Source organism: Amblyomma maculatum, chromosome 5 (genome assembly GCF_055883805.1).
Source record: "Amblyomma maculatum isolate TAMU_Amacu chromosome 5, ASM5588380v1, whole genome shotgun sequence".
Taxonomy (NCBI): domain Eukaryota; kingdom Metazoa; phylum Arthropoda; class Arachnida; order Ixodida; family Ixodidae; genus Amblyomma; species Amblyomma maculatum.
In genome coordinates this window covers 43522586-43548051 of record NC_139348.1, presented here as the reverse complement: position 1 = coordinate 43548051, position 25466 = coordinate 43522586, and the positions used below count along the sequence as shown (strand labels likewise).

At 48.9% G+C, this 25466-nt stretch overlaps 1 protein-coding gene across 6 annotated transcripts in view; it reads left to right on the top strand.

Moving 5' to 3' along the window:
• The window catches only part of LOC146188191 (uncharacterized), an 87255-nt gene that overhangs the window by 59850 nt on the left and 1939 nt on the right, over nt 1-25466 (top strand). Inside the window, exon 5 of one of the 6 annotated variants that reach the window (XR_014707490.1) lies at nt 19360-19400. The exons of the other annotated variants lie outside the window; for them this stretch is intronic. The gene's annotated coding sequence lies outside the window, so the exon portion shown is untranslated. The remainder of the gene's footprint in view (nt 1-19359; nt 19401-25466) is intronic. 6 annotated transcript variants of the gene reach the window in all.

Here is a 25466-nt window from a genome sequence, read left to right as displayed (position 1 = left end):
CCTTTACAATGTTCCGGAAAACAGCGATGGCTGCCCTTAAAATATGTGGTAATTTCTTTGAATGTAATAAGACATTGAGTGGGCTCGGAGTAGACTTCCCGAGCAAGTTTGAGTGGCCGGGGAGAGAGCGCGCGGGCCGCCTGATTGGCTAACTCATTGCCCAAGAGTCCCTGATGGCCAGAGTGTGGTGGCCAATGCGAAGGCACCTTGCAATACGTAGCAGACATTTGCGTCTATGTAGCTTTTAAAGGAACGCACGTAGAACCAAGAATTACATGTTTTGGGCGTTCGACTAAAGAATACATGATCGAAAAGGTGTTACGCAAGGCCCAATACAAGTGATCACATGCAGTAATATACAAAGCGCAGCGCGTACAGTGTGCATAGATGGTTGCTAATGACGGCACCGAAACTTGATGGAAATAAGGTAAAGGATGCTGCACGCTGCTCAACATCTCAACTAGAGCCCGAGGATGGATCGTATGTTTGAGTTCTCTCACCTAAGGTCTCTTGGTACGTCAAATAGTGAAAATGCAAATACATTATTAATAGCAAGTAAGAATATAACGAAAGTCCACATTCTTCTTGTTTCTCTGGGGCATTGAAGTAGCGCTGCCTTTTTGAACACCCAAAATATCGGTTCGAATCGACTTTATTGACTGTTATTTGGCACTATTTTAATTTGCAACCAAATAAATGACAGGCATATTCCATCGCGTACGTGTTCCTCTTTAGCCAGCATCATGTGATGCTGTTGAATTTAAATAGCCGTAGACCCAGCGTTGAACGGAGCCAACAAAATACATTGAATATTGCGGTAGGGTAGCATTCACATTGTAATTACCTTCACTGTAATCGTTTAACGCCTTGAATAGGTATGTGCTAGCTTTTATATTATGTTAAGGGGCAATCCTGAACCAAAATCACCGTTTAACTCGCTGACAGACAACCAGGGTGAACAAAGAAGTTGCGGGACCTCATCGCAGAGAGGTCGGAATTGCGCACAAGGAAGCACGCTCAGCTACTGAGTGTCCAGGACTTGTGCACAAATTTGCGGTTGTTGCTGTTCTACGTATAGTGTTTTGGCCAGCACGATTGGCGTATCTACAGTCTTAAGTATTTTCAGCTTTTATCCCTGGTGTCAGCATAGCTTGTGTGTCTAGCATGACAGGATGATAAGAGCCTGTGTTCATGAAGGGAGGTTGTAGAATGACGTGGTTGAGATGAAGACGTGCCAATTCAGCGAGGGAGATATTTCAACGTCGGGTTCCGGCGCAGGCACGACTTGACAACTGAGTGACGCCGGCATGACAATGACAGCTTGCAGTTGTGGCGACGTGGCAGAGGCGACTGTGTAAACTTAGAGACGCGCACAAATGACGACACCATTGTTTCCGTTATAAAGGATGACTGGTGTTTATTGCCGTAAGGCTGCTCCTTGTCGAGCGAGTATATCTTACACAGGTTGCCAGATTAAAAGTTAGAAAAAGCTAGAATGAACAGTTTCTTCATACTCCCCCCGGAATGAGCTTGGGATCTTTCGCAGGTAGTCTCCATGGGTTAGAGCAACTGGTTGGGTCTTCTTAGGATGGTCCCACCAGGTAGGCGCATCATGCAGGCTCTTATGTGTCCATCGCGCCCGACAAGCACATCAATAACTTGTCTGATTTTCCACAACTGCCTTGGCAGATGAGGCTGATGAACTAGCACGAGAGTTCGTTTTTTCAAGGCGCTAGATGGGCTTGGCACAGCAAAGTGAGCGGAGCGAAGACTTGTTAGGTACTCGCGCTGCCACCTACGCCAGAAGTGATCAGCCAAACTTTGGCGGTATTGCCAGTAACTGTGACTGGTGAGATAAGCCCAAGTGGATCATATATTCGAGCCGACGCCTGGAGAATAAAGCGCTTTGTGTTGCTGTTTTGGTTCAGTAGGTCCAATACGGCCTCTAAAGAAAATCCTAAACAGTCATCGTGCTTGTTCCAGACAAGTCCTAACACTCTAGACACGCTTGCTGTTGGACATTCCACTCGGCTCAGGGCACCTCCTGTCCCGTCGTCGTCAAACAACTGGGGCATTTTTTCGAATTCGAGTTCCATTTACGGAGGGACATGGTCGCTAGGCTCATAACCTGCAGTGCTTCGCGGTAAAAGTCTTCCGCTTTTTGCTCCGAGTCTGCTCCAGTGATTAAGTCATTCTGCCATAATTGTCGCTGTCTTGGGATGAACTTCTGTTGTCGCCAAGTGGTGATGCAAGGTAGCGGCGAGAAGAAATGGACTGCTAGTAGCTCCAAAGGGCTCCCTTGTCATTCTCCACGTCTCTACAAGCGGCCTTTGGTCTTCCTTTGTCGGCATCTGTTCATACCATAATAATCTCAACGTATCTAGGATCTTCACGACGGACCGATATCTGCAGGAATGCCTTTTGGATGTCGGCGGTAATGCCAATGCGATAAATCTTAAAGTTTAACAGGATTTTCAGGAGATCAGGATTCAAGTTAGATCCGGCATCCAGAACCTGATTTAGAGAGGCACATTCTGGTTCGCTGGATGATGCGTCAAAGACAACTCTGAGTTTGGTGGAAAGGCTCTCTGGCCTAATAACTGCTCGATGCGGCATGTAATAAATTCTGTTTTCTGAGCTGGCGCCTTCCTCTGCTGGGAGTCGTTCGACAAAACCTTGATGGAGGTACTGACGTATTGCAGCATCATATTGGTGCATCATATCCTCATTTCTCATTAGCTTCTTTGTGAGGTTGTTCGAACGCTTCTCTGCAACTGCCTTGTTATCGCCTAAGCTGAGTTTGACCTGCTTCCACGGTAAGGGCGACGTCGTAGCGTCTGTCAACGAGGTTGACAGATGATGCAAATGCTTGGATGACTGCTTTGTCTTCATTTTGTTGGGCAACAGGCTCGACAATGCCCATGCTTTCGAGCTCCCAAAATGACTTAAGGTCAGCAGCAAGGCAGTGAGTCGCGTCACCTACGCTGGCTCGCAGCACAGCCACGGACGAACAGCTGGCGGACGAACTGCTGAAAAGAATAGGACCTTGCAATGTCAAGCCGAATTCCGTCTTCAGTGCCACTAATGAATAATGCATTTTCCGCACGTCGCCAGATACGAGGTTCCAATAATAATCAGAACGAATAAGCATGCCGATGCCTTTTGTTAGATGACCTAGCGATACGGTTGCATCTGCAAGCTCCGTTATCTCTGCCTGCACTGCTTGAATCACCTTTTCGGGAAGACTCAACTGATCACAGCAGATCTCAGGTATCTCTAAAGCTTCGATAGAATGCTCCTTTCGGTTGTACTGACTTCTCAACCAAACTCGTACACGGTTTTGTTTCGGCCTAATAACGTTTCCGGCTCCCCAAAAGGGGTAAATGGTGATGCCTTCTTCACTCAGAACTTCTAACTGTAGTTGGCGTGAGAGCTCTTTAGTCACAAAGCTGCGCTGGCTACCTCCGTCAAACAGAAGACGAGTTAGCGTTCTTCTTTGCGGTCCCTCTGCCCATACTTGGGAAGTCTGGAGCAGCACAGTGGGAGCTTTGCCGCTCTTCTTTCTTGTAGCAGCATGCAGTTCGGCTGATGTGCTGTCTGCTGGCTGCCACGCAGGATCACACATCTGAGTCAAATGCTTTTTGCCGCATTTCTTATACTTGACTCCCTTGTTGCGACATTGTTTCGATGTGTGTCCTTTAACAGAACAGCGGAAGCATCGACCTGCTTGACGCAGTGCCCTTTTCTTTTCGTCGAGAGAAAGCGAGGTCTGGCACTCTTTAGTTACATGATCCCTAGCGGCGCAAAATGCACAGGGCTCATTCTGTTTCATATCACTGCCGGAAAAGAGCGAAGCCGCTGAAGCCTTTGAAACTCTGGACATTCCATTCTCGAATCGGGGTTTAAGGTTCTTGCTTTCCAGTTGACCAACCTGCACCGCCTTCTCCCTAATCTCCACTTCATTTTTCACAAATTCTTGCAGACTTGCAATGCAAAGAATGTCTTCCTGCCTTTCTGCTGAACAACGCTTGTGATAATTTATGACAAGGTCGCTTGGCAGCATTCGCAGCAACGCGGAGCAGAGCATTGCGCCGTAGCCATCTGTTTTGACGCCAAGCGCCTTGAGAGCGGATATGTTGCGCTGCATGTGGTCATAGAGTCGACGTAGGTCTCTTACCTCCTGCTCGCTTCGTACTGTCGGTAAGTCCAGCAGTTGGGTGAGGTGTTCCTGGATTAGCACATCCGTGCGCCCGAAACACTCCTTCAGAAGCTCGATGACTGTGTTGTAATTGGCTCCTGTAGCTTGAATCCCGGCCACCGCTGACGCTGCCTTCCCAGTGAGCGCCGACTGCAAATATAAAAAACTTCTCGCCGTTGGAAAGGGAGTCGTTGCTGTGGATCGCCTGCTGGTACTGCTCCCAGAAAGGCTGCCACTCTGTGGTGGCGCCGCTAAAGCGCTGCAGCTCGAGTTTCGGCAACCTGACCTTTGAACCGGCAGCGCTCCGGTTACCGTCGAGAGGGGCCCGTGTAGCATCCGCTCCTGGACCGGCGGCCGCTCGCTGAGCTTCGGCTTGCTGGCTGAGTTTTGCGGCATAGGTGACGATTCTGTCCTTGTAAGCGATTGTACGCGTGTAGTTCTCCTCGGCTTCTTCATCAGGCACAAGTAGATCGATAGCAGCGTCCACATCGCTAAGGTGTGTTTGGAGGGCGCTAAGCCTCGCTGACAGTACGTTCAGAGCCTTTTCGTCCGCATGCGCCTCTAACAAAGAATCCACCTCGGAAATTAGTTTTGTCACCTGGGATCTCATGCCCCTCGTTTCTTCTTCAGCCGATCCATTTCTGTATCGATGTAGTGTCGATCGTCCTCGTAGAGCCAAGCTTGGCTTCGGGTATGGCGTCTCCAGGCCTCGTGTTAGAGCGTCGGACGTGGCTTTCCTGGGCCTCGTTCTTGGAACCTTTCAGTCCAAGGCGGTTTCACCTCCAAGCATCGTTGCGGTAATGACTCAGGATTCGTTGTCTCGCCGACGCTAGATGGCCTCGATGTTTACGGAACGTTGCAGCTTTTTAGTCCCGGGTTTTGGCACCAGAATTTTGTGTAAACTTAAAGACGCGCACAAATTACGACACCATTGTTTCAGTTAGAAAGGACGACTGGTGTTTATTGCCGTAAGGCTGCTCCTTGTCGACCGAGTATATCTTACACAGGTTGCCAGATTAAAAGTTAGAAAAAGCTAGAATGAACAGTTTCTTCAGCGACTACGTAGAACAGCACAGGTTGGGGCCGGAAGATTAGTGAAGCGGTAAGAAATGGACCGCACCTGATGGCCTTGCTGCAGGGGCGTCAACAACGGAACCTAAGACAACTAGTATCTGGTCTAGGTGGTACATAGCTTTCGAAGGAGAGAACAAGAGTACCAAAAGACATCCGGAGCGAAGTACGGAAGTTGTCCAGCCTGGAAATAGCATTTTCGGATGAGAGCCTTGTTCTAAGTATGGGTGATCATATATTGAGGTTCCAGTTCTGAAAGCAGAGAAGCGAGATGGTGAGTACGGGCGACATAACAGAAGTGAAGGGCGTAAGGATGCCTCAGGTGGCACATTCAAGTATAGAAATAGTTCAGCACCTGACTCCATAGTGAGTCTAGCTGGAACTTAGTCACTGTATGACTTTGAACTTGATAATAGTGGTGCGAGGTCTGGATGTAGATTGAGGAAAAGGACACAGAGCTGCTATTGGTTCTCTAGAATTTACTTGGTTGTGTTATGTAGAAGCAGGAAAGCCTCAAAATGCCACAACCAAGTTGCTACAGTACTCAAGCGGAAGGGCGGTAGTGGTGGATGCAGTTGAGGCTCTGGCTCTGCCATATAGGTGCATAGATGCAGGAGAGGATGGTGTGGTCACTGACTGCAGCCTGATTGCAAGCGTAATTGTACCAGGTTTTGTAGGTTATACCGTTACAGACGTATGAAAGCGTGCGCGATCTGGCGGCATACATGGTAGATACGGGAGAAGTGGTTTGTGTGTTCGAAACTGGGCATCGAATATTCTCGGAGATAGAACGGAGGGAAACGAGTTCTTTTTTGACTTCTTAACTGACATACCTATTGGCACGGCTCACTCCACGTGTGGGAGCACTGATTTGATAAAGAGGGCGGAGTCGGCCTTGTTGTTTCCTGTTGGGAGAAAACGACGAAAAACAGTGCTTATAGGCAGGCCCTTCTGTTCTGTCCTGTCTGTAAGCGCAGTTTTTCGTAGTTCCCTTCTACTGACTTTATGGTCGACAGGCACATTTCTAGATGCTGTGCGAGGGCGGTGACAAGTCGAGGGATGCTGCTAGCTCCGGCTGCTCCTTTCATATAGAAGGGTGATGGAAATAGACCACTGCCACTTTGATCCGATCGTGCTTCCGCACTTGGTAACTTTTCGGCAATGGGCTAGTCTGGCTTCTCGATATCCCATGCTCTGGACAGCCTTTCTGGTATGGTTGCGGTCTCTGCTTTGGGCCTTATTTCCAGTATTTATTAACACAATGTTAACTCGTACTCCTCGTTGTTATAGGCATCGATGTTCTTATTGAAAAATCACGAGCATGGTGCTGGTAGGAGTTAGCCGCCAGCTGACAAGACATGACTCAGTTAGTGCATACAATTTGTTTAAATGAATAATCATCCCATAGAAAGTGCCCTCTGCAGACACAACAGATTCAGAACATTGATCAATCGTGCGCGTTTTCCACATGCTGTGTAACACGATTAGAAGGAAGTCTAGTAAAGAAAAAAATGACCTGGCGCCAGCTCGCGAGCACGAGACGCGACCATCAGCTGTTCGTGCCAGCGCCTACCTTACAAGCGTCTACCTGCAAGCGCCTACCTTGACGTAGCCCTAGCATACGAGCTCGCCCTACAATAAAGCTCGTTGTAATCTTGGTGGAGTGTGCGAGGACTGATCCTGGAGCTACGCAGCCTTAAATTCGCTACCACGATGCCATCTGACGCCATCCAACCAACCGCTTCTTTACCGCCACCCGCAACCTTCCCAGGTGCGCTTTGTCAACGAGATGCTGCCATTTGCAGTGTCACAGACGACTATGATGCGGAGGACTGGCTGTCCTCATACGACCGGGTGAGCTCTCACAACTGCTGGGACGATGGCGTGAAGCTGACAAATGTCATTTTCTACTTGACGGATGTTGGCAACCTTTGGTTCAAAATTCGCCACCTGGTCCGCTTTCAAGACTGTCTTTATTGACATCTTCGGGCGTCCGGCCGTGCGCAAACTTCGCGCTAAGCAGCGTCTTTGCTCTCGCTCCAAGCAGGTCGGTAAAAGCTTCACTAGTTATATCGAAGATGTCTTCGACCTATGCAGGCACGTCAATGCATCAATGCACAGAGACGGAGCACATCAAGCATGTACTTAAAGGTCCACTGAAATGGGTCACCAAGAAGGGTAAAGAACGCCATAACACTGATAGATATTGAACCACCCATCATTCTCCCGCAAAAATGTTCTATCTAGCTTCTGTAACACTAGAGATATCGGCAAATAAAAGTGACCCTTCCAATTTTCCCTCTCAACTCGTACGCCGAAGGGAGCCATAAAAAAAATTAAGAATAGAAGCGAGTTCAAAGCTCCGCTCAGAAATTCGTCACTTCGACGAACTTCCGGTTGACGCGCGCTCGCTCGCTTGCGTACTCGCGTCAACCCGTCCTCGCTCGCATACGCCTGAGGAGTTCGCCAGTTCGCGCAGCGACGGTTAGTGTAACCGCGAGCCCATGGTTAGCCCATGTTACACTGCCGACCAAACCATGGTTACACCACTAACCGCGGTTATCGAAAACCGAGCTTGGCGACCTCGGTTTGCGTCGTTATTTGAGGTTATGACGGCATCTGTTAACGGAGGCTACTCGTCGGCGCCCGAGTGCGCGAAACGTACGAGCGGGTCTGCTTCACAAAGTTATTCATTTGCCCACTGTATCACGTTTAAAGATCGGTGTATAGAATATGGCGCCGCCCGACGTCTTCGATTGCGGCTGACAGCGCACCAACTGCGTACTGAAGCCTTGTCTTGCCTGCAGTATCGTTTGAACGGCTTGTTGCTGAGCAGAACGTCAAACAATGCGCGGCCTTAGCTTTGCAACGCTTGCAGCACGGGATGCCGCGAGCAGGCTGAGGCACGTTACACAATTACCGCGGGGGTGGGGCGCGCGAGCGCGGCGAACGCTGGCGCCGTGCGTGACCGTCCCTAGTCATCGCTATGCCTAAATTGTTTCGCTTCGAAGCCGTGGCGGTCGGCGCTTTGGAACTGATCAACGCTGTCTTAACTCTTCTACTTATGAAACTGCCTTATTGTGAATCCTATGCTGCCATAGTAAAATAATTATAGGATTAACTCTGGCGATGCATTAATCGCAGAGCTAGTACGAGCAGATCGGATGAGCCGAAATGCACCAGCGGCAGCTGGCTTGAGCAGAAACTTGCTTGTATCACGGCTATCGCTCTTACCAGCAATTTGCTGCTAGTCAGCGATCCTAACGAGGGCTTCATGCTTTATATTTGGCTCAGTATTCCAGACGTCAATAAATTTTAGCACGCTTTATTTCGGACATTGGTGCTAACGATCCGCCCTGTCGTTCGTATTCGCCGCGAGATCGACCTAGAGGTGGCACCACCGTCACTCCGGTAGTGTGGATCGGCAGCCGGCGGCGCTCGCAGAAACGCACGCTGCGTAGGTCTGCTTCCGAGTTTACGGCGAGTTTGTTGGCGATGAAAACGTGTCTTCTGCAGTATTTCTGCAGTACTGCAGAAAAAAAATCCAAGGATTTCGCCAATGCAGCAGAAGAAGAGCGGTTTTTAGGAAAACAGCACCCAACCACCAGTCTTCTAGGTTTACTTTACACGTTTTTCGCGCTGTTCCGCGCTGACGCGCCTAATGCTTGGGCCTCCCTAATGACAGCTTTGTTTTTCTTATCGACTTTTAAACAGTTTGCGTGTATCTGATGCGAATGAGACCGGCTAATTTAGTGTCAAGCCCACGCAGATACAAGGTTGGTGCTCTGACCTTCTCAGTACTTTAGATTGAATCGAGAAAGCCTGGTTCATTATATCGTACTTGACTCAAGGATTAAGCAGGTTAAATGTAGCACTCACAGCGCACTGCATGACGAGTTGCTTTAGACTGAGTGCACGTCAACTCTGGCCCAGAAAAACACGCACAAGTATTCCCAAAAATGAGATCACGCAAACACTATACAGGAAATCTCGCCGCACAGGAAAGCTGATTTTTCACGTGTACAGCGCTGAGTAGATTGAATTCGCCAAGATGCTTTTTGCGACCACTATCATAGAATGTGATAGTGTATTACTTCATGCGCCACTAACTGCAAATGATTTCCTGAAACCGAGGAAAGTATAAAGGATTTCTGATGTTTGTATTTTTATTATATAACGACAAATTAGTAGTGTAATTATTTTCGTTTGCAATGCCAATAAATTTCACCGTATGAGAGAACTTTTACACATTTGACAGAATTTACAATAATAAGCGATTAATTTACAGTAACGTTAAGGTGCAAGCTACGAATTACTCGCTGCGAAGAAATCGTTATAAACTGCGCATGGGCACTGTCATGTTCTGGGAAGCAAATATACAGGCTGAAAATTTCTCTATCACTAATTCTTTAGCAGTGACTAAATCTTATGCGAAGTAAAATATCAGGGTAGCTTCCAAACAGGTGCCGGATATAAAACTATTCCGAAAGAAATGGAAGTCATCTTATCATGCGACTATAAAAATGTATTTATTTCCGAACTAAACACTCATATTTAAGCCCGCATGAAGCTGTTTTACTCCCCTTGTCAGAAAGGACGAGTTTGCTCGAAATACAGCACTTGGACGAAAAGGGATTATAATGATTATAATAGGCTACCAATAAAGTACATCATGTAATATTTGTAATGTAGTATTATGTAATATTTAGGGTGAGAATTAGATGCTGGGAAAATGTTTCCCAAACATTCGAGCATTTCTCTAAAGCAAAATGTGCTCACTAAACTTTTACGGATGCACAGAAGCCTTCAACAACAAAAAATAAAGGAAAAGAAATGCATATTGGACAGGGTTTAACGCATGAAAGCGGCATCGGCTATGACGGATGATTGCAGAGGCTGCTTTTGGTGTCGTTTCTTTTTTTTTTCATTATTAACACCACATTTACCACGTGGGATTGTTTATTGTGCAGTTAAATCCCACAGCAGAGCAGCGCCTTTTGGGAACGATTGTGATTGAATCTCCCGTTCTCGAAATCAGCAGTCGAGCGCCCTTACCATTGAGACACCGCGACAGAGGTTGAAAAGCAAAACAACAACAACAACAAAGTACTCACACAACTATATCCTGCATACAGAAGGCATAGTAGGCATAGAGTGGTCTGTTCAAACTGCATTCTGCTATATGAAGCAGTCTGCGGTGGCATATATTTTAGTAGCTGCGGTATTCCAAACAGAAATGGGAATATACGATTTCTGAGCGTTTGCATTAACTTTTATTGACGGCGGCGACCTGTTTTGCTTTGGCATGGCGGTAACGACAGTACCACTTCGTTTGAGACATTGCATGTTAAAGGATCTCAAGCGCCGAAGACCGCGATGGATGATGTCCTTATCCAAGCATGAGATGCTCGATACGGACAAGTATATATTTTTTAATGAAGCGTAGGGTTATAGACTGTTCATATTTATTTTGCAAGAGGCATATAGGTAAGGAAAAGCTCACAGGAACTGCGAAACAAACAAAAACACTCCTGTACACGCCGCTTGCGCGCGCGTAAATCACTGCGGGCTGGCACGCGACGCGAAAACGCATCCACACTGAGTAGGTTTCGCCGCTGAGCCGCAAGGTGGCGACTCTGCTCGATCTCAAGGCCAATACGGTATGCGGGAGGAGAAGCCACAGCGGCGGTGTTTACGGCGGTCGAGGAGGTGCTGCCATCGTTCGGTGCTTGACCGTGCTGTTGACGCCTCGTCGGACGACACTCCCGTACTCCTGAAACCACGTTATATAAATAAGACATTTATAAATTCAGCTTCGTTCCGTCGATCACTGCGTCGCTTCGGTTGTTGTGCTTGATGGGCAATGGGCGCTTAACCGATAAGGACGGCGAGCTGTGTAACAGCCCGAACAGAGTTCGAGCAGCGCACGAGCAGACGACTTTCGCAGCAGCCGGAAGTGTGTCCGTGACGTCATGGCAGCTGTGGCCGCAGCGAATGGCAGCTTCTAGCAAGCCTTGCCAGTCAGCTCAATCGTGACGTCACAGGTTAAAGAAATAGTTCAATGCGACCCCACCAAACGACGACTTCTCTGCCCGCGAATTTAAAAAAATGCGGTTTTTAAAAATTAATAATAAATCGCTGGCTTTGTTCCAAGGAGTTATACTTTGGGTTAGTGCTCAAAATTATTTGTTCTACACACTGAACACGTTTATCAGTGGCTTCTAGGTGGCCGTTTCAGTGGAGCTTTAAGGGCATTGAGGAAGACGCCTTTCACATGCTTGCAGCCAAAAGCCCCACTTCTACCAGTGAGATCATCAACCTCTGCCAGAGTTATGACGAACTGCGCCGAGGACGAGTCTTCACTCGGTTGCCTTCAACACAAGCCGCGACCCTTGATAAATTCGACGTAATGAGAGAAGTCAACAGTTCTCTCATGCTCCAGATTCAGCAGTTTGTCCGTGAGGAGGTCGCCCGGCAGCTGTCGCTGCTTCCCGCTGTACCGAACCCGTCATGAAATCTTGTACGAACACTTCAACGTCTGATCCGGGAGCAAAGTTCTGAGGCCATGTCGTCAGTTTGTCTCCCGCCTCCCATTGCAGTGCTTCCCATCGCAGCGCCTCCTGTTGCTGCGCCGCTTACTTACGCTGAAATAGCCCTACAGCCGCCGCCAATGTTGCCTCCTTTTCGATCCCCCCCTCGAGTCATTCCCGGTCCTGCTGTTCGGCTGCGCCCCCAAAGTTTCCAACCATGATAAATACCAGACAACTTGGCGATTTGCTACGCCTGTGACATCACTGAACACCTGATGCGTCACTGCTGCCGCCGCGTCATGTCCTCTTTTCGCGAATCTGACCACCGAGCATACGCTTACGATCCTCCTCAGCATTTTACCAGGACCCCTACTTCCGAGCCCATCGTCCCCAAATACCGTCCGTCTGTTTGTCGCCGCTCTACATGTCCGCGTCGCCGCTCGGTGTCTCCCATGCAGCGTCAGTCAACTCCTTCGCAGGAGAACTACTGATCGTATTTTCAGAGGCAAAAAATTCGTTTTCGATGGAAGATCTAAACTCGTTTTTCGTCGCCGAATTTCATAAATGTTTCCGTGTAAGGTATCGACGTTCTTGCCGTTGTTGACACCGAGGCTGCTGTGTCCGTGCTAAGCGAAAGATTGTGCCGCCAGATGCGCAAAGTGACGACGCCACCATATGGTTTTCCAATTCGTGCTGTCAATTCCCAGCTCATCTACCCTGCCGCCGCCTGTACAGCGAGAGTTCGTACTCAGGGTGCTCTCTACATCATTGATTTCACCGTCCTTTGGGCTGGGACTTTCTATCCTATCATCAGACCGTTATCGACTGCAATCGTGCTGAAGTAGTGCTTTTCTCCATCTGTGATGCCACGACGACTGAAACCTCTACTCAGTGCGCCAAACTCGCTATGGCTGATGATGTTTCAAACCCACCTTGTTGTGCCGTTCTGATGTCTGTTTTATCAGATTCTCTTTCCAAATGATCTGTCATCTTCAAGCCTTCCGATAGCTTCACGCGTCGCCACTGTCACGTCAGCTGTTCGAGCCAGCGCCTACCTTGCAAGCGCCTACCTAGCAAACGAGCTCGCCCTACAATAAAGCTCGTTATAATTTTGTGGAGTGTGCGAGGACTGATCCTGAAGCTACGCAGCCTCACCCTCGCTACCACGATGCCATCTGACGTCATCCCCTGCCTTTTGCCGTGCTTACTGTTGCAGCGGGCTGCAGCGCCATGGCCGTCATCAATCCATTCAATTGCCCCATCTCTTTTCTTCGTGGCGACTGTCTGGGACACGTCCAGCCTTTCGCCTCGATGCTGCAATGCGACAACTGCGATGATAACCCTTGCCATATTCCGTTTTTGCGCTTACTTCTACTTCTGCTGATTCATATCAAGTAGACATCTTTGACAGCTTTATTGACAATAAGCTTACACCGACTCAACACACCTATTTTCATGCCCTGCTTAACCAGTTCAGTGCCTCCTGTGATTTGTCACATCATAGTTTATGCCGCACATCGGTTGTTACACATCGGACAGACGCCAGTACCCATTCGCCCCTGCGCCATAGACCTTACCGCGTTTCCGCGACCGATCGTCATATCGTCGACGAATTAAGCGGCCGACATGCTTAAGCGTGGCGTCATTCAACCTGCGCACTGTCCTTGGGCCTCTCGGGTCGTTCTCGTCACCAAAAAGACGGCTCCATCCGCTTTTGTGTTAACTATCGGCGCTTGAACAAAATCACCCGTAAGCACGTCTATCCCTTGCCTCGTATTGACGACGCCCTTGGCGGTTTGCAAGTAGAATTTTTCTCATCTTTGAACCTCCGTTCCAGATATTGGTCTGCCGCGCTGGCTGATGCAGATCGTGCTAAGACAGATTTGGGGACGCCAGACGGACTGTACGAATTTAACGTCATGGCGTTCAGACTGTGTAATGCACCTGCCACGTTTGGGTGCATGATGGGCCCCATATTGCGCGGCCTCAAGTGGAAGACGGGCTAGTGCTATTTGGACGACATTGTTTCTCACCGGATTTCTCGACGTATCCCGCTCGATTGAAACATGTTTTGGAGTCATACTGCACCTGGCCTGCAACTAAATGTAAAGAAATGTCACTTTGCCGCACTACAACTGACAACTTTGGGCCAGGTACTTTCTAAGGACGGTGCGCTCCACGACCCAACTAAACTTAGTGCTTTCACTGCGTTCCCAAAACCATCCACGATGAAGGAACTCTGAAGTTTCATAGGTCTCTGGTCTGTTTTACTGCGCTTCATCCGCAATTTGGTTCCATTATCGCGCCATTGACAACCCTCCTTCATGGAAGCAACGACCTCTCCGGCTGGTGTTCTGCGGTATATTTGCGGCAGTTTGATCCTGATGCTCCTACTAAGATCCACACTGATGCACGCGGCACAGGTATCGGTGCTTTTCTAGCGCAACGTAAACCCGGGTGTGCTGAGTATGCTGTCGCCTACGCGAGCCTAACCTTGACGAAGCCGGAGCTAAATTACTCAGTTACTGAAAAGGAGTGCCTAGCCATAGTTTGAGCGATAGCGAAGTTCCGCCCTTTTGTGTACGGCCGACCCTTCGATGTCGTTACGAACCACAATACTCTGTGTTGGCTGTCCTCCTTAAGGATCCCACTGGCCGCCTCGCTCGCTGGGCTTTACGGCTTCTAGAATATGATATTCGTGTTGTTTATCAGTCTGGAAGGGAGCAAACGCCGACGCACTGTCTCGATCGCTCTCTACTACTGCAGTTCCTTCATTTTTGACCAACAAAGCAGTCGAGCAGCCCAGAGATCCATGGATCGCCTCCCTTCTCGCTTTCCTTTTGGCCCCTTCGCCCACTTCGACGGCTCATGCAATTCTCCGCCAGGCTGCTCATTTTACAATTCGCGACGGCCTCTTATACCGCCGAAATTATCTTTCTTCCTGCCGCAAATGGCTGCTTTTCATTCTTCGACACTTGCGTTCAGAAATCTGCTCTTCATTTCACACTGAGCTGCATGCCGCTCACGCTGGAGCATTCAAGATACTCGGCTTCGCTTGCGTTTCTACTGGCGCGGAACGTACACCTACGCCTGCAAGTTCGTCTGCTCATGCCCTGATTGTCAACGCCGCAAAGTCGGCCATCGTGATTCCATCGCCCCAACCAGCCTCTCCCTTGCCCCTCAAGGCCTTTCGACCGAGTAGCCATTGACCTCTACGGCCCGCTTTCTTACACTGCAACCGGAAACCGCTGGGTCATTGTAGCGGTAGATCATCTCACCCGCTAAGCCGTAACTGCCGCTTTACCTGCTGTTACGGGACGCGATGTTGCTGCCTTCACCTCCCACCACTTCACCCTTCGTCACAGAGCGCAACGGGAACTGCTGAGCGACGGTGGTTGTGTATTTTTATCTGAAGTGGGTCCGTCCCTCCTGCAGCAATGTAACTTTACCCATCGCACTACTACGGCCTATCACCCGCAGAATAATGGTCTGACTGAAAGATTCGACCGAAACCTAGGCGACAACATGTCAATATACGTGGCTGCCGACCATTCCAATCGGGTCACATTGCTACCCTCCGTCACGTACGCATACAACTCCGCTACGCAGACCACTACGGGACTCTTGCCATTTTATTGCGAAAGCATTACTACTCTAGGTTTCGAGCCTTCAGCGTAGCGCGGCCGGTAGCCACGTCTACCCACATGACGCTGTGACGTCACGCCCCACGTGACACAAGGCTGAGAGCTGGGCTACCCACTCAAGCGGTCGGCAGGAGCTACCAACTTGGGTCTCTCGTTTCACATGGGACGGTTATGTCAGAATCAGCCTTCTAGGACCCTGGCATTCACGTTCTTACGGCTTGGTTAAAGCGGTGCTTTGTACGCGGGCTGAGGAAGAAGAAAAAGAGAAGAAGGACGCTCGGTCACCCGCAGCTAATGATTTCGCTCAATATTTGGTTCAGCAGCGTTGAACCCTTGTCATTTTTTCCTATTATGTGGACGTGAGCCATCTTCACCACCAGACACCATACTTCCTTACCGGCCCGATTTTTCTGAAGCCATCACCGTGTCTGAAGCCTCTATAGATATGCTGAGGAGTGCGGGAAGCTCGCCCTTTCGCTCACGTCTTCCGACCTGGGCCGACAGAAAAATTGTTTTGACGCTGCTCACGCCGCCGACCGCTTTCTTCCGCAAACCCTTGTTTGACTACATGTGCCTTGGTCATCACCTGGCCCCTCCTCCGAGCTGCCGTGTCCTTGAGCGCACCTCACCCGTCAATTGCATTGCCGAGCCCGTCACGCCTTCGCCAGATTTTCGACGACGTGGGTGTGACACCGTCCGTTTCTCGATTGCAACCCTACTGCGAGCCAGACGTATTGTTGTGGCCTTAAGTCGCCAGGATGGCTCCCTCTTCCTCAGGGGGGGGGGGGGGGTTGATTGTAAAGAAGACGACCTGGCGGCAGCGCACCGGCACGAGACGCGAGCACCAGCTATTCGAGCCAGCGCCTACCTTGCAAGCGCCTACCTGCAAGCGCCTACTTTGACCTATAGCCCTAGCAAATGAGCTCGCGCTACTTAAAGCTTGTTATAATCTAAAGTTCATCAACAAATGGCAGTGCAGTGAGGTAATGTAAGGAATGCGCGTCATGTTACCACTCTTTCAATGTCCGTCGCATAACATCCCAGAGCAGTATTGTATCTGTACAGTGAAGGAAACAATGTTCAGTTTTTTATGTAGGATCTCAAAGGCGGTGATTTACCATAGCCACAAAAATATACTTTTTTCCTAACCACGTTTGAACGGACAGACTCAGTATATAGCTTATAAAATAAAGTACTCGTACACCACGAGACAGTCATTTTTCTTAATCCTTGAAGTACATCATGTCCCGGTAGGCCGAAATACAAAGAACGTAGCATTAGTAGAGGGAAAGGAATATTGTAATGAGTACAAGGCAGCGATCACTGATCGGAACAGTTCCACGCGCTACACTCAGTTTCGTCCTCTTTGTCCTCTTTTCAAAGAGGCACGCGGCATTACCCCCCCTCTTCGAAAGCGGCAACTCGACTCCTCAGATTATGCACACAGGAGAAGCAGGGAACACAAAGCTACAAAGGTCACTGCCTCTCATAATACGGTTTCGTCCGCACTACATGAACAGTTTCAGCACTTGAGCGTCGCCGTGTTGAAGGTCGTTGGCTCCGAGCAACACCTTCGTAAGTCACGGTACTAAGACGCCGAATGACCTCGTATGGCCCAAAGTAACGGCGAAGTAGTTTCTCGGAGAGTCCTCGACGGCGCACTGGTGTCCACACCCATACAAGATCGCCAGGTTGGTACTGAACGTCTCGGTATCAGAGGTTGTACCGACTGGCATCGCGATGTTGTTGTTGTTGAATACGGCATCGTGCGAGCTGGCGCGCTTCTTCGGCCCGCTGTAGAAATATGTCGACGTCGGCATAGGCGTTGGTGACATCGTCGTCATGACTTATGGGTAGGATAGCGTCCAACATTGTGGTGACCGGACGACCGTAGACTAGCTGGAATGGCGCAAGACGCGTCGTTTCCTGTTCAGCCGTATTGTATGAAAAAGTTACATACGGAAGAGCTTCATCCCACGTGCGATGCTCAACGTCGACATACATGGAAATCATGTCTGCAAGCGTTCTATTGAGGCGTTCAGTCAGTCCGTTTGTTTGCGGATGTTAAGCAGTAGTCCTACGATGACTTGTGCGGGTAAGACTGAAGAGAGCCTGCATTAGTTCAGCCGTAAAGGCTGTACCGCGGTCAGTGATAATAACCGATGGGGCACCGTGGCGCAGTACGATGGTCTTAAGAAAAAACTGGGCTACTTCTGCAGCAGTTGCACGGGAAAGTGCCTGTGTCTCGGCGTATCGCGTTAAGTAGTCCGTCGCCACTACTATCCATCTGTGCCCTTATGCGGACGATTGGAAAGGGTCCAGAAGATCCATACCCACTAGCTGGAAAGGGGCTGTTGGCGGAGGTATCGGCTGAAGGAGCCCTGCAGGCTTCAGTGGAGGTGTCGTTCGCCGCTGGCAATCTCGGCATGTTCTCACGTAGTGCTGGACTGAAGGCAGCAACTTAGGCCAATAGTACTTTTGTCGAATGCGTGCTAATGTTCGCGTGACTCCTAAATGTCCACCCGAAGTCTCATGGTGACATGCGTGCAAGATTTCTGGCCTGAGGTCGGACGGCACAACGAGAAGAAAGGTTTCCTTGTTGTGCTGAAAATTTCTCTTATATAGGACGCCATTGCGAATGCTGTAGGACGATAAACCCCGTGCGAAAGCACGTGGGACAGCTACATCAAGGCCTTCTAGATGCTCAATAAGCGGGCGTAAACCGGGGTCAGCCCGTTGACGCTGGGCCATGTCGGTGGTCGTGACGACAGCAAGAAACGGGAAGTCATCGTCTTCTCGGTCGGGAGGGGCAGCATCAACTGGTGCACGAGACAAGCAGTCGGCGTCGCTGTGCTTACGGCCGCTCTTGTATACAACCGTAATGTCGTATTCTTGGAGACGGAGGCTCCACCTTGCAAGCCGTCCAGAGCGGTCTTTGAGGTTGGCTAGCCAGCATAACGAATAGTGGTCGCTCACAGCCCTAAAAGGTCGCCCGTAAATATAGGGTCGGAACCTAGTTATGGCCCAAACTACCGCGAGACATTCCTTTTCCTTGGTTGAGTAGTTTGTCTCTGTTTTTGAAAGAGAGCGACTTGCGTAAGCGATAACTTTCTCAGTGCCATTTTGCCACTGAATCAGAACGGCACCCAGTCCAAAATTACTGGCGTCGGTATGGATATCCGTAGCGGCGTTTTCGTCAAAATTGGCAAGTATAGGGGCGGCCTGCAGTCGCCGGCACAACTTGTTGAATGCATCCTCTTGATAATCTTGCCACGCAAAAGGAACATTGTCTCGGGTAAGACGCGTAAGAGGCTCGGCAATCACTGAAAAATTCTCTACGAAACGCCTGTAATAGGCACAAAGCCCCAAAAACCTTCTAACGGACTTTTTGTCGGTTGGGCGCGGAAAATTTTTCACAGCAGCAGTCTTGTCGGGATCTGGTTTCACGCCCTCACAACTAATAACATGGCCAAGACAGCGGAGCTCCTGGAATCCGAAATGGCATTTCTGTGGTTTTATCGTCAGTTGGGCTGAACGCAGTGCCTGTAGTACCATTCCTAGTCGGTCAAGGCGCTCCTACACTAAGCACGTTTGCCACTTCAGTCTAGAGAGAACCGTGTCCATCATTCGCTGGAAGGTTGCTGGTGCAGAACAGAGACCGAAAGGAAGCACTTTAAATTCATAAAGCCCATCGGGGGTGACGAACGCTGTTTCCTCTCTGTCCTTTCGTCCACTTCTATATGCCAGTAACCATTCTTGAGGTCAAGAGACGAGAAATAGTTGGCATTGCGTAACCGGTCCAATGCGTCGTCGATACGTGGGAGCGGGTATACGTCCCGTTTCGTTACCTGATTTGACTTACGATAATCGACGCAAAAACGCAAGGTGTTGTCTTTTTTCTTCACCAACACTACAGGCGAAGCCCAGGGTCTGGTAGACGGCTGTACCACGTCATCGGTAAGCATTTCCTGCACCTGTCTTCGAATAGCTCTCGTTCCGTTGACGACACTCGGTATGGGTGTTGGGAAATCGCCTTGGTCTCCGCGTCAACCATAATGCGGTGTTTGGCTACTGGGGTACGCCTAACTTTTGAAGAGGTTGCAAAGCATCCCGCAAATTCCTGAAGGAGGTCTAGGAGTCGCCGCCGCTCAACCACCGACAGATTGGCATTAATGTCCACAGTTGATAGAATGTCGGCTTCATTACATCTGGCTGGCGACGGCGGCGCGAGAGTGCAGATGTTCCCTGGCTCAATAATGTCGGCAACATACGCGATGGCCGTTCCTTTCGCAATGTGCTGAAATTCGGTCCCGAAATTCGTAATCCAGAGCTTCGCGCAACCGTCCCGTATGTGAACAAGTCCTCTTGCAGCGTGGATCCCTTTCTCAAGAAGCAAGCCCACGTTAGTCTCTGCCAGTATGTCTCGGTCGCATGGTGAGTCGCTCTCTACCAAGACCATAATGCTGCACCGTGGCGGGACCGTAACGTCAGCAGCTGTAATACGTAAGGCGGACGTTGATGAACCGTCGACGCTAGATCTCGCAATGGCTTGGCTCGGCGAAAATGTCACTCGTGATTCTTGCAAATTAATTATCGCACCATTAGCCTGTAAGAAGTCCAACCCGAGTATGACGTCTCGCGAACAGTGGGTAAGTACAACTAAGTCGCAAACATAAACAAATCCGTCAATTGCAACTCTCTCAACGCATCTTCCAGCCGGGGTAATAAGGTGTCCCCCTGCAGTGCGGATCTGAGGCCCAGTCCACTCGGTTAAAACTTACTTCAATTTCCTGGCTAACCCACTGCTCATAACTAAATAGTCCGCCCCCGTATCAACTAAAGCTGTAATGAGACAATCGTCGATAGAAATCGGTATGTCCGAAACTGCGCACTCAGGATCATCGTTACATGTCGCCGTCTGATAGCCGTTATCTTGTACTAAACTTGATGGAGGATGTTCAGCACTTCGCTCGTCAGCGGCCTCACCTTCGCAGGTCGCTGTTCCTAGTTTTCCCGAAGCCTCGGGGAGCGGGGGCTCGTCGAGCGGCTAGTGCGGTATGTAGAGGGCCGTGGACTTGGAGAACGATAACGGGAAGAGGTAATGACGCGGGACCCGTATTTTGGGACGTCCGGAGGATTCGTATGCGTCGACAGGTACTCCTCGATTTCGGGTGGTCGTTCACCACTCCGAGGACATCGTGCACGCGGATGGAAGCCACGAAGTCCGGCGCGGCGGTACGGACAGAACCTTAACATGTGACCGGCCTCACCACATTGGTAACAAAGAGGCTGATTGTCAGGAGAACGCCAGACGTCAGTCCTTCGAAATCGTGCCTCGGCTAGAAGAGGAGGATGGCGTGGGCGTGGATCAAGAGTAGGGGGGCTCACTCTGGCTCTGGGAGAGCCGTATCCACTATGGTGCTGGTTTGGATGCGGCACCGTGGGGTTCCCTCTTGGAGGATCACAGAGGTTATGCTGCTGAAGCACGGCCGCGTACGTTGGCACACTCGGTGGCGGTGGCTGCACACCAGGCACAGACGGTTCCGGGACGGCTTGCCTCACTTCTTCGCGAACGACCTCCGCGAATGATGGAAGCCTCGACGGTGATGTTAGACCCTGTAGCTGAATATGTCTCTGCTCTTCTCTGACCATAGATCGAATAAGCTCCATTAAGGCATCATCAGAACCGTTGAAGCCGGAACCGTAAGCGACCGGTGACATGGCGGACACGTTACGGCTATAGTGCTGAGCCCTGTGTCGAAGTGTTTGTTCTATCGTGGTGGCCTCCGCTAGAAACTCCGATGCCGTGCCAGGTGGATTGCGCGCAAGGCCAGCAAATAGTTCTTGCTTCACCCCGCGCATTAGGTGGCGCACTTTCTTCTCCTCTGAAATATTTGGATCAGAACGCCTAAAAAGGCGGATCATGTCCTCGTAGAACATTCCAATGCTCTCGTTTGGGGCTTGGATACGAGATTTCAGCGCCGACTCCGCACGCTCTCTTCGGTCGTTGGCGGTGTAGGTCGCCAACAGCTGGCGACGAAAGAGGTCCCATGTTGATAGCGTCGTTTCGTGGTTCACGAACCACGTCCGCGCTGAATCTTCGAGAGCAAAGTAGACATTATAGATCTTCCTTTGCTCATCCCAGCCGTTGTAATTGGCGACCCGTTCGAATTGGTCCAGCCAGTCTTCAGCGTCCTCATAAAGCTCGCCATGGAAGGACGGTGGCGTTCGAGACTGGAGGACGACGAACTGGGGTGAAGACTCTCCGTTAGCAGCAATTTTCGTGTTAGACCTATGCATGTTGGCCACAGGCGTGCAGGAAAGAGGCCCGAACTCTGGCGACTGACCTCGAAGGCGGCGGCTGCAACTGCGATGGACCGGTGTCAAATCCGTGGTGGCTCTCGGTTGCCCTTGAGGGGTTGCACTCAGCAAAAAGAGAAATCGTACCCGGCTGCTCCACCAGAAAATGTAACGAGTACAAGGTAGCGATCACTGATCGGAACATTTCCACGCGCTACACTCAGTTTCGTCCTCTTTGTCCTCTGTTCTTCTTTGTCCTCTTTTCAGAGAGGCATGCGGCAATATGAATGGAATCCATGTGCAAACGATTTCTCGCAATGTAAATAACTACTTGGGGAACAAACAAAGTTGGAATCGAGCCTCCAGATATACCTCACGCCGTGCACCCCGTAAACAGGGACGATCAGAAATTTTAGAAGAGAGAATAAGACTCGGTAAAACCTGAACAAATTTGGCTTGCAAGAATGCGCTTACTATCGGGTCAGACGCGTCAAGGAATTTATTTATTTTATTTATTGATACTGCAATCCCGGCGTTGGGATTTTAGCAGGGTGGGGATAAAAGCTAAGCAGTTTAACAAAACTTGCAAAAAAATAAGAGTGCAAGTAGAACCTTTTTTGCATCATTAGGAACACAATAATTAAACATATACAACACAGCAGTGAAATAACAAATGCAATAAAAAAACCTAGGCGATATGTTGCGAGGACAACGTCAGCGACTTCTGCAGCACTTCATTGTTAGGGAAGTTATTCCAGTCGGAAATAGTTCGTGGAAGCAATGAGTATTTGAATCAGTTATTTCGAACGTAAAAAGGAGTTAAAGTTAGCTGGTTTCGTTGTCGGGTTGCATACCCGGACGAAAAAACAAGCGAATCTGTGAGTTCAGTTTTCTAGTGTCTCTTAATTAATTGCTATATAAATTTAAGTCGTGCAAGAAATTTTCAATCAGTTATTGTCAGAAGGCCAGCTTGAATTATAAGATGTGTTACTGATGTGCGTCGGTAATTGTTATTTATATATCGGGCCATCCTGTTTTGAACCTTCTTTAATTTATTCATGTTAATTTGTGTGAACGGATCCCAAATAATAGCAGCATATTCTAAGGTAACAATGCATTTGTAAGCAAGTAGGCGTACAGATGGGGTAGACAACCGCTATGCCCGTATCAAGAAAAATAGTTTTCAAAAAGCGTTACACGTTATAATAGCAATACCCAGGTAGCACAGAATGTGGGGCCCCAGCAGGTCCGATGCAGGCAAGTGGGGCTGGGGCAACCATCATAAAACCTGTATCGGTCCCCGATGGGGCAAACGTGGGCAAGCCCCATTTGGGCTTGCCCCTGCTCCTCCTGCATGGGTCCCATAGCGGCGTTTATTGGGCTAATGCAGAGCACATTCCTGCATCCAGACCACAAGGGTCCCTTGCCGGATATTTGAGGGCAATCCAACCTAAATGTAGGCTTTTTATGGGAAAGCCTTCATAGATCCGAAATGAGGCCGTCCCCATTAAATCTTTGTGGGACCAACATCGGCCGTAGTGGGGCAAGAAAACGGACATACCCACACGCTGCCCCAATCGGCCCCTTTTAGGTTACTTGAGGGCAGATGAAATATGAATAAGGGCTCAATTTGGGCAAGCCCTCGTGAAGCCCAAATGAGGCAGCCTTAGTTAAACCGCTTTAGGTCCCACATAGGCTGTAATGGGGCTGGAAGGCGGGCGTGCCCGCTTGGTACCAAAATCGGTCCTTTGTGGGGACTTTGAAGGCCCGTGCAACAGCAGGTGGGCTCTTGGTTCAAAAACAACGTCCAGCCCAATTGGGGCTGCCCACATAAAACTGCTTTACATCCCACATGGGCTGTAATGGGGCTTGAAGGCGGGAGAGCCCGCATGATACCAAAATTGGTCCCTTGTGGGGAATTTGAAGGCACGTGCAACAGCAAGTGAGCTTAAGGTTGAAAACCAACATCCAGCCCAATTGGGGCTGCCCACACAAAGCCGCTGTAGGTCCCACATCGGCCGTAATGGGGCTAGAAGGCGTGCGTGCAATTGCGTAATCATTGTTTCCAACCTTTATTTGCATTAGATGTTGCCCTAAATTACTATTATAGATTATTTGTATAACAGTTGTTGCCATGTTTAGTCGATTAGAAATTTACACGGCTTTAGTTCTCGCGCTCATCCAAATTGCGCTACAAATACTAAAACAAACTGATTGCTAACTGCTGCCTCTTATGTGGTTGCTTTGGACAGCCTGCAACTGCCAGCACAATATTACTGTTCAGAACACACATCTCCATAGCCTGAACAAGTTGTACATGAAGTCATTTCGGCTAGATGAATGTTATGAATTATTGTAAAATTTAATATTGTGGCTGTTTAGAAAGTGCAAACAGGTATAAAATAATTACTTATATATGTGCATAAATATTTATTGGGAAAACTTGGACTTGGGCTTTCCGTCAATTTCCTGCATCGGACACCTATGAGAATAATGTGGGCAAGCCCAAGGGCGGCTAGCGCTATAGAACCCGCATTGGTCATATGTCATTATCTGAGGGGCCAACTGAAATAAAAAAAAAATGTTCCTCCAAAGCGGCTGCCCAAATCGGTCCATAGTAGGACCATCGCGGGGCCTACATCGGGCCCACCACCCTTCATAGCCCACTTTGTGCTACCTGGGTATGTTTATTCCGACTAAGATTATTTGTGTTCCAGAGCCCTAGATATTTGTATTCTGTTACTTTTGTCAGTATCATGCTATTAATACTATAATTTAAGGGTAAGACTTTCTTTTTGTGAAGGATTCTCATTAGTACAGTTTTTTTTACGTTAATGGACATTTGCCATGCTTCACATCATGCGAAAACAGTTTACAACGCACTATTACGTAGTAGTTGATCGGAGACACTTCTTATCTCTGTATAAATAACACAATCATCAGCGTAAAGTCTAATTTTCATAGGAATGCTAACAACCATGTCATTATTATATATTAAAAACAACAGCGGCCTAAGAACTGAGCCCTGAGGGACGCCAGAGTTAAATGTAACCCTGTTAGAAGAATGATCGTAAAAAAATGCGAACTGTTTTCTGTTTGAAAGGTAGGCTGAAAATTATTTTACTAATTGTTTGTTATGAAGTATTGTGTGCAGATTTTAAATTAACCTTTCGCGAGTTACCTTATCAAAAGCTTTCGAGAAATCCATAAATACGGCATCAATCTGCGTTCAGTTGTTAATTGACGAGGCGAAATCATGAATAGTTTTTGCTGTGTACAAGTTGAGTAATCCTTCCTGAATCCATGTTGATACTTAGTAAAGAATTTATTAGCTTCGAGAAACTTTGATATGTGGTTGTATATTATGTGTTCAAGTAGCTTATAAGTAGTCTATGTGAGTGAAATAGGGCGGTAGTTCTTGATTAATTGCTTGTCCCCACTTTAGTGAAGAAAATATGAATCCAGAAACTATCTGACGGACGTACAGGTCAACTAGACCAAGGGTACCAGCGCTGACAGCCTGCAACCGGTTATGGCGACGCATAGGCTCAAAATGCTAATCCCATACAAAAGTCGCGAACGCTATGTAGGAATACTGGATGTAAAGTGTTACGTAGTGAATTATTTGAAGGAAGAGAGATAAGAAAGTTTACTGAGACACCATGCAGTCAATGAACGCCAGGAGAGAAGTTCATCACTTCCGTCTGCCCTAGCTGTCGGATT